The 10,315-nt window shown below is 33.4% G+C and overlaps 1 long non-coding RNA gene across 1 annotated transcript; it reads left to right on the top strand.

The window, feature by feature from the left end:
• Nucleotides 1-244: 244 nt before the first annotated feature.
• Nucleotides 245-8,229, top strand: LOC145801155 (uncharacterized). Its single transcript, XR_014342143.1, has 4 exons — nucleotides 245-467; nucleotides 573-631; nucleotides 6,867-6,961; nucleotides 7,768-8,229. It is a non-coding gene; the product is annotated as an uncharacterized LOC145801155 (long non-coding RNA).
• Nucleotides 8,230-10,315: the final 2,086 nt, after the last annotated feature.

The raw sequence follows: 10,315 nt of genomic DNA, 5'->3' as shown, positions 1-10,315 counted from the left end.
ATAGAGAAGACTCAAAGAAGTTGCTTTTAATCTTAATGTGGGTTGATTGATTGAAAAATGGGTAGTTGCACGTCTAAACTTCCAGGTTGATATTGCTTTACTAGATAAACTACAGTTATACTCCCTGCAATTTAATATCATTTTTGTTTAAGTCCTTAAAGTTTCGATTTTGTCAATTAAGTCCCTAAAATATTAAATTCCAATCAATTTAGTCCTGAAGACAATACAAAATAAAATATAAGCACAAAGGTTATATAAAATTTTTATAAGGCCCGGATCCGCACATGTGTTTTAGAATTGTAGAGTCTGATTTCTCAACATTGCCAATATTAATAAATAAGCATTAGATACATCAAACAAGTCGAATCAAATAATTTAAATATTAGTGTTGCACTATAAATAATTATCGAACAAAATAATTATTCGAAGGTTGATTCTCCAGATTTGTAGTTATCTCTTCCGGTTTTGTGAGTTTCAATTCATTTAGTTATTTTATTTTATTTTTATTTAATAGATTGTGTACATTGTAACTCAGATCTGGCTTCTCTCTTCTGGTTTGTTGTTTTTATTAGATCTAATCATTCATCAATTGATCGATTCATTCTGTGCTGTTGAACTCGAACTCAAATCTGTAAGTTTAACTTTAATCTCGGACATGTATATATGCATTTGTTTTGTATGAACTTAGATTTTTTATTTTTCAGACCTGTTTGAGATCTATATATATAAGTGTAAGTGTGTGTGCTTTCTCTGATATTAATCTGTAAGTTGTTTTATAAAAGGAGAGTTTGAATTCAATTTAGTGGACACAATGATTGATTAACTGTTGCATAATATATATATATATATATAGCTTCTCCATGCTACTTTATGAAAGAATTTATCCGAGTTTTTGAAGCTCTTACTTGGAATACCAAATTTTCAACAATAATAATAAAAAAAAAAAATTGCCTAAGTTGAAGAAGTTACGTTGAAAAAAGGGTAAAACAGAGTATATAAAAGGAGTTGTAGATGAATAAGGTTGTTTGATATGTTGTAATCAAAGGGCTTCTCAACCTTTGCAGAATGATTTCCATTTGTTTCAATGAGTAATTTTCTATTTATTTAATTTTTAGTTTTTTGAATGCTTTAGTATACTGTGATGTTTAATTTTTGGTTTTGGTGCTTGGAGAGTAGAATATATCATTGTAAATTGTTATGTTCTATCACAATGTGTTTTTTTGTTTTTGTTTCTTTCTGCTTGGTTTTCTTAGTCTTGATAAATATTTCTTTATTTCTATATTAATTTTGATGTGATCTTCTGTGCTGATGGACTAAATGAAATTCAATGATGCAATCATATTCCTATTATGGTGTCGACATCTATCTTTGAATAAAAATGATAAATTGGCATTATATACTGTAGAGTAACAGTCTGCGTTGTTAAATGGTGCTTGTGGTCATATATGTCCTCACATCTTGGCAAATATGTTGTTTCATTCCTATTTTACTAGTACTCAAAATAAAATAAAAATACATAGCAAGTTACTTAATCAAGAAACATGAATAAGACACGTCGAAACCAAAAGCATCCTTTTTTTATTATTAATTATATATCAGCGAAGAAAAACTTTATTGATGAAGAAGCATACATTTCATAAGTTCACATCAATAAAGAAGAGAAAGTGCAAAAAGCATCAGAGTAAACTACCCCAATCCCAACTAGGTTGGCACCAAGGAGGATACACTTAATCATATGTTAGCACGACCACAAAGTTGGTGAGAAACCAACAGCAAAAGAAAAAGAAACAAAACACACCCAGCAACCGCAGCAGCCTCCATTGATGCAGGAGAGAAGTAACCACCCAGACAAACTCAAGGCCCACCCCTTATGCAAAGTCTAACTTGCTGAAGATTATGAACTAAGTCATTGACTGAGTAATTGAAGGATGGGCAGCAGGTTTTAACCCACAAAGCAATCCGAACCTTAATGGATTCACACAGACCATCCAGATCCACCTGTGAACTGTTGAAGATGCAATCATTTCTCTGCTTCCAAATCGACCATTGCACAGCCAGAGGGAGTGCCCTCTAGATCATCATCTTCTGTTTTTTTAGCTTAATACCAGTGCACCAACATAATAAGCTACTCACAGACCCAGGCATTACCCACTGTATACCCCACCAGTTTATAATTTTGGCCTAAATCTTCCAAGGGGCAAAACTGTAGCACATGGTTGACACTCTCCACCCCCTCCTTACAAAAAGTACACTTAACTTCTATATCTTCACTGAGCACTCCAATTCTTTGGAGATAGCTAGCCGTCTTAATCCTACCTTTCCAAGCTAACCAACCAAAAAACTGAACCTTGGGTGGAGAGACATTCTTCCAAATGAAATCTGCTATTTTTCTATTAGCCACATAACTCAACTCACACCACATGTATGCTGTGGCAACAGAGAATATAGCGATCCCGGGTTTACCCTTGTTGTACAGTGATCCAGACTTGTGTCTGTAGATGTTGGTAGTTGACTATTATCTTGTTTGCATCCTCTTTACTTCATATTTGAGTTATGGGATGTGTTGGGTGGGTTTGTTTCAAGTTGGTTGAGTTTAGAAACCAAAACTAGTTGCCCAGATTTTTGGCCTATCCGCTCGAGCGGAGATGTTGGCGCTCGAGCGGGGAATACACCCATCCAGTATTTGTTGTGCAGTGTTGTACGCTCGAGCGTAGGGTTGGGAGCTCGAGCGGAGGTCTGGTTCTGCAAAAGTGCTGAGCGAGTGCATTCTGCGCTCGAGCGGGAGGTTAGCCGCTCGAGCGGAAGTCTGTGAGTGGCCGCTCGAGCGGGGTGTTTTACGCTCGAGCGGGAGACTGGGTTAAAGTCCCGAAATTGTGACTTTTCAAATCACTTTTTGCTTTCTCTTCTCTCTCTTACTTTTCCAAAAACACCATTGTTGAGCCTCTCACTCTGGACTCTACCTTCTCTCTAGGTTTTGATCTAGTAGGAGTGATTTGCTCATCTTTGGCCTTTACAAAAAAAGTTGTTGATCGTCAAGAGCTTCCTTTTGATCTGAAAATTTCGAGGTTTGGAGCATTTTGGTTTTGGTCTTCATCTCCTTTGAGGCTTCGGGTTTGAGGTAGGGATATCCTACTCCTCTCTATGGATTTTGTCTTTAAATTTTGGTATTTTGAGATGTTGGGGTTGGTTTCGTAATTTGGTAAAAGTTTGGGGCTTTTGTGCAATTTTACAAAAGTTGGGGTTTTATTCATAATAAACCTAGAGGCATGTTTGGCTTAGAGAAATGGAATGAATGTTAAATCATTGATGAAAATGGGACCTAAGGGTTGAAATGTTAATTATGGGAATTGACCTAATTACATTGTTTAATTAATTGGGATAATTAATTGTGAGGAATGAGGAAATGAAATGTTGATTGAATATCCATTGTGCATTTATTTTCTGTTTAGAAATAACTGCTTTGGGCTATCGGTGGAGGATAGTCGTGATTGTTGTAGACAATGCATGATGATTAAGCAAACTGAAACTAATCAAGGGAATGAGTCATGGAATTTGACGATTAATAGAATACATTAACTGTATGTATTGTGTGATTGTATATAGAACCAATGTGTTTGTATACGTTATGTGTAGAGGAGGAGAAAGGGGATGTACTCCGCGGTTTAGGGGAAGATAGGGGATGTACCTCTAAACCGGATAGTGTTGGGAGAAGATAGGGGATGAACTCCGTAGATACAGCTCATATGCTTGTCTAGAGAAGTGAAGATAGAGCTTGTATGCTTATCTTTGTGAAGTGTGGATATAGCTTATATGCTTATCTGTGGATATTGTGGTTATACATATCTGTGGTAGAGTGTGGATATAGCTTATATGCTTATCTGTGGATATTGTGGTTATACATATCTGTCGTAGAATGTAGATATAGCTTATATGCTTATCTGTGGATATTGTTGTTATACATATCTGTTGAGAATGTAGGTAGTGCATATATGCCTATCCGTTGAAAAAGGGAAAATGATAGGAAACTTGGACTTATAAGTCGTATGACATAAATAGATGATTTATGTGATTGTATCAGTGTTGGCCATCTATCAATTGCTAATATTTTAGTCATTGTGCATGGTTGGTTTAGTGTATTTCTACTGGGCTGTGGCTCACCCTATATGGGAATATCATTTTCAGGTGCAGGAAGCATGCCACCTCCAAGGACATAGCTTGGGAGGCTTGAGGCGGACATAATGATGTCGTTTTACTTTTTGGTGTATTACATGTAAATACAAGCCAAGGGCTTAATGTGTATGAGTTAGTACTCTTTCGTTGTAACCAAGTGTTAACTTGGAAAGCTGTAAGCCCGTAGGGCATTTTGCTTTCGTTGTTAACATGTAATACTTTTGTAATGAAACACTGAAGAATAGAAGAATGTGGTTATTTCATATGTTAATGAATGTCTTATTTGATGGGTTTATTGTCATTATTTTGAGGGCGTTACAGAGAATAACCCTGATGCATCTGCATCTCATCTCAACCTATCACTTCTCTCTTCCCCAAGAGCAGGTGCATTGAGTAACATCTCATCCAGCCTTCTCAATTCCTCCAACTCCCACTGAAATAGGGATCTCCTGAACGTAAGATTTCCCTTCTCAAACTCATTCCTCCTACTCAGCACCAAATTCACAGATTCAGCTTTGTCCATTGATAAAGAAAACAGTCTAGGAAATTCCTTTTTCAAGCAAACATTGCCAATCCATTTGTCCACCCAAAATTGTATTCTGCTCCCATCCCCAATAACTAGACCTATGTTGCTTTTGAAGAAATCCACCAATTCAAGTCTATACCTGCCAACACCCATAATTCCTTTCCAAATCTGAGAAGACCTGAGATTTACAACCGGTAGTGCCACTATTCCCTTCCAGCCTCACTGTATTTGCTGCAGATCACCTTCTTCCACAAAGCATCATAAGCAGATCCAAACCTCCAACACCACTTCAAAAGAAGACAATCATTCATAAATAGGCAATCATACATAAGTATGAGTCTCTTAACTCCTAAGCCCCCTTGACTTTTACTTTGTGAAATCACCTCCTAGCTGACCAGATGAATTTTCCTTCTAAGCTCATCATAGGAATCTAGATTGAATTTTGTCTATTTCCTTTGCAACCCCTTCTGGCATCTTAAACAAGGATGGGTAATAAATAGGTAAGCTAGATAGCACAGATTTTATCAAGGTCAATCTACCAGCAAAGGATAGGAACCTCCTCTTCCAAGAAGCCAACTTTTGTTTACATTTATCAATCACTGGTTGTCATGTCCTCCTTTTCCTTGGATTAGCTCCCAATGGCAGCCCCAAGTATTTTAATGGTAAACTCCAATGAAGACAATTCAATTTGATAGCAAACTCTTTAGTGACCGCCTCATCAATCCCAGCCCTACATACCACACTCTTATAATAATTAATCTTCAGCCCAGATAATACTTCAAAACACCACCGGATCCTTTTGATAGAAACAATCTCCTCCCATTCTACCTCACAAAATAAAATTGTGTCATCTGCAATTGGAGATGGATGATCCTAACCTCATTAGAGCCTACCACTGCCCCTTTAATCAATCCCCTCTGTAAAGCTCTCTCCAGTAGAACATTGAGACCCTCAGCTACAATATTAAACAGGAACGGTGATAATGGATCACCTTGTCTCAGCCATAAACCCTAAACCCTAAACCAAAAGCATCCTGATATGAGTACAAGAGGTTATATATAGATATATCTATATATCCAAACTAATACAAAATATAAAGAAACCAATGATGAATTTCTAAGAAGGGAATACTTGAGCACACATAGAACTATGTACACACAAACATGAAAAGATTAAATGAAAAGAACCTAAGCCAGCATTAGCTAGGCAGCGAGGTGAGAAGCATGCTAGCTAGATTTGTTAAAATCATAAACTTATCTAAAACTAATAGTTCTTTTTAAAAGCATCAATCAAACATACCCAAAGTTCATAACCAATACTAACTTTACATAGGCATATGCTTCACTAATGTATCAAATAATGCTACCTCGAATTTTAATAAAATCATAAATTTAGATAAAGGAAATGAAGAAACTGAAAAGCATGAGAGCTTAAAGAAAAATTAGAAATGAAATAATGAACAATTTAACACACACACACACACACACACACACATATATATATATTAGGTTTTCCTTTAAGCCAATAAAAAGAAAATTATAACACCAAGTAAAACTATAGTAAAAGTAAGAGCAGTGCTATATGATTCGCATGATCTTTCGGCATTTTTCATCCGACACCACATGACATTTCTATTAAGTACTTGCCATTGCAATGTTCTATCAACTGCAATCATACAATTTTTTACTTTGTGATCAATTAGGATAATCTGGTTCTTGTGATTTTTGAACCTCGATTGCTAGGTTCTCTGATTATTTATTTATTTAAGAAAGTAATGCATTGCTTGAATATATCATAATCTATCAAGAGCATTGTAGAAACTTTTACTTTCTTCATTAATATGCTTCATGCTAGAAATGCTTCTAGTATGCTTGATAGTTCTGATTTAGATTGCACCACTGGGATGCAAAAACCATGATAGTTGCTAATTTAGTAAGTAATAATCCAATCATGCATAAATAGCCTTAGACCCATTCAAGAATCTTCATTAGAGATACGTAGTCATCTTTGATGAAGCTCTTCTTGGATTGTCCAGTTTGGACTGTTCAGGAGCATGAGTCTATATTGTAATTAGTAGTTCTACCACTTAAATGTAGTCCATCTTGTAGAGATTTTGTGTCGCAGCTCCTCATGTTCTCTGGGTTCTGTTATTTGTTCTTGTCAAATGTAGGTTCAAATATCAAAGAAAGGAAAGAAAAAGAAGAATCAGAAGAAGAAGAAGACATAGATAGGACAAACTCAATGTCAAAGGGCATCTTTTTTGTTGTAAGTTTGATTAAATTTACTTAAGAATCTAGTATCAGTTCTTTTTTCTCTTCTAGAGTCTTGCAGTTTTTTTTTTTTTTCTTTTTTTAAATAAACAATACATATCTCATTTATATAATTCTGATAATGTAATCTGTTCTGCCACCAGCTTCATGTATGTATGTGATTGTTGAGTTTTTTCATACTGATCTTATGCAAGTAACTACAAATAACTTCTGAGGTGGATCCAAAGGACTTTGCTAAGGATGGGTTCTTGATTATATATATATATATATATATGAAAAAAAGAAAAAGAAAAAAAGAAAAGAGCTTATGAGTTTTGGTTATGTGAATATGAATTAGAATGTGTGCAAAAATCTCCAGTTCCATCTTGATCATGACATTCTATAAATGGATATTCTTGGGAGGTATCATGCTTTGTTTTTATAGTTTCTCAACATTGCATTTAAAAATGAAGAGGGCTTTGAAGGTTGACCAATTCTAACTTTTAAGTGAGACCTCTTTCCATAGGTTGTTGAATTTTGGTCAGGCGACAATATAAAACTCAAATCATGCTGAGATATTTTTATATGTTTAGAAATAACTAGGATTGAGAACAGAACAGTGAATTAATTGTTGAAAGTAGTCAAATGCTTCTATTGTATCTTCTTGATTTGCATATGTTACAATTTTTGTTTTTTCAACGCATAGAGATTTAGGAAAGAACATTTCTTGGTGCCTTATTATAATCATTCTGATTTTCTTGGTGCATACTGTTTGATTCACCTTTTTTTTTAATTAAAAATTTGTTAATTTATTTTTGGCAGTGGTACAAGATCATTCCAGTTTCATGATGTTTTTTCTCTAGAAAATGAAGGTTATGATGACATGACAGCCTTGGTAGATAAACAGGTGTGCTTAATAATGGATTTTCAAAGTGGAGCTGTTGGTGCAGATGATTCAATATAACTGTTTTCTGCTTACTTAGCGCACATACTGATGATTTGCTTATTTCTGTTTTTGATTTTTGAAATGCAAAGTTCTAGGCTTGTTTCTTATTTTTGATTGCACATTTCTAAAAGCAAGGATTGAATACACTATATTTTTATTATGATGAAGCAAATATAAAAATTGTGGTTGATGAAGCAAATATATTTTGCTACATCTTATTTTTGGCATTTCTTCATTAGGATTGATAAAACATTTTTGTGCTCATATGCACAGCAGGTACAATTCAAATTTGAGCCATTGATGGGTCATATTCATGGTATTAATTTGTAATTCAAAATTGTGGTTTTGTGTTCACATGCACAGCAGGTACCAAATGATGTAAAGCAATAAAGAAAAAAATGGCGTTTTTAAAAAAAAAAACATCAAATGATGTAATCATGACAACATGTGAGGCTGTTCTAGTAAAAAGAGGAAATGTGGCGTTTTTTAAAAAAACACCATTAAGATGATGTCAGCTGACATCGTAAGTTAATTATGATGGAAATATTAGCGGGAGTCAAAGGGCTTGTTTGATTTGGTTTTGAAAGAGTAGTTTTTGAGAAAAATTTTCAAAGTTTTGTTTAGTTTAGTGATTTTGGAAAAATATTTTGAAAATCAATCTCTCTTTCTTACACATCAATTAATCACTTTTTTTCTTTCATCTCTCATTCTCAATCACTTTTTCTCTCTCATAAACATCTACTCAATTATAAGAAAATATTAAATCATCTCAAATTCCCATACTCCAAAATTATTTTCAAAATATACAACCAAACAAACCAAAAAAATTTCTGAACTCTCTTCAAAAAAAATTTTGAAAATTTATCTCTCAAAACCAAATCAAACACAAGATTTTGTGGCATTTTGAAAATTGCCGCCTAATATTTTTAGCGACGTTTTTTTAAAAGTTTTAAAGCTATTGTGACAGCTGCATTAGCGATGAAAATATTAAACATCGTAAAAACATAAAGCAGTATTTTTCAGGCCTATAGCGGTGTTTTTGAAACATCACTAAGAGTCGATTTTCCTGCAATGTTATTAAAAGTATTTAACAAAAATTAACTAAAAACTATACACGAAATTCGACATCTATTATTAGATAAAAATAAGCATTTAGCTCTTGTAAAAAATAAGTAAGCAAATAATACAGATAATTATTCTTATTCCTATAGGGAAACTCTCCAAATGAACCTTTTGAATTAATACCGCCAGAAAAAAAAAGAGAAAAAGATCTAAATAATCATAGTCTAGAAGAATTAGAAATAATGGTGGAACAAGAAAAATATAATGAAATTAATATAAAAAATAGTCAAACAAATTGTATAAAATGGATAATTGCGTATTAGAATAAATAGATAATAGTAGAATAGAAATAGCGGAAGACCTATGTAAGCAACTAGGCTTAATCAGTTTCGGAGAAATATACCGATTCTAAAAATACACGGGGAAAGGATAATTAAGTTGATAATAAATTTAAATTCGTCTCTTATAGCAATTTTATATAACCTTTGGACTTATGTTTTAATTTTATATTATCTTCAAGACTAAATTGATTCTAATTTAATACTTTAGTGATTTAATTGACAGAATCAAAACTTTAATGTCTTAGGGTTTGTTTGGGAAGTGGATTGGCTTTATGGCTTTATGGCTTTTTGGCTTTCTTAGCCTGAAGCTAAAAAGCCTCGTTTAGGAAGAGCTTTTTAGCTTTTTTGACCTTTTGTGAGAGAAAGAATGTAATGATTATAAGTTGGATGTAATATTCTGTCTTAATGGGCTAAAAAGCCTATTTTGTATTTTTGTGGCTAAAATAGCTCCAAATCCAACCCAACCCTCTTTCCCAAACAAAGCCTTAAACGAAAAGTGTTAAACCCTTAGGGTAAACTACCAATAGGTCATAATAATTAAACTTAATTCTCATCAAATTCTATTAAAAATAAGTCCTAATAAAATTGTTACTAAAATAATTTTTTGTGACGATTTTTTGCACATGTCGCTAAAAATTGATAATTAGTGACTTATTTTTTTGCTATGGTTTTTATAAATGGTCGCTAAAACTTACAATTAGTGATATTTTTCTATAACGAATTTTTCAAACTGTCGTTGAAAATTAGAAATTAGTGACTTTTTTGAGATGATTTTTTAAAATTGTAGCTAAAACTAATAATTAGTGACATTTTTTGTGACAACTTTCAAATTGTCGTTGAAAATTAACAATTAATGACGTTTTTTAATAATATTTGATAAAAAAAATATAATTAATTATCATAGGACATATTAGACACATCATCACACAACACATAAATTTAATGTATTCTTTCAACCGTCATACTCAATGACACATTCCAGTGATTAGTTTCAGTTTGCCTCATCATCATGCATTGTCTA

Source organism: Camellia sinensis, chromosome 10 (assembly GCF_055761805.1).
Source record: "Camellia sinensis isolate YWXY chromosome 10, ASM5576180v1, whole genome shotgun sequence".
In the NCBI taxonomy this organism is placed as follows: domain Eukaryota; kingdom Viridiplantae; phylum Streptophyta; class Magnoliopsida; order Ericales; family Theaceae; genus Camellia; species Camellia sinensis.
Note: the sequence above shows the minus strand (reverse complement) of the source record. Positions and strands in the feature narration are given on the sequence as shown.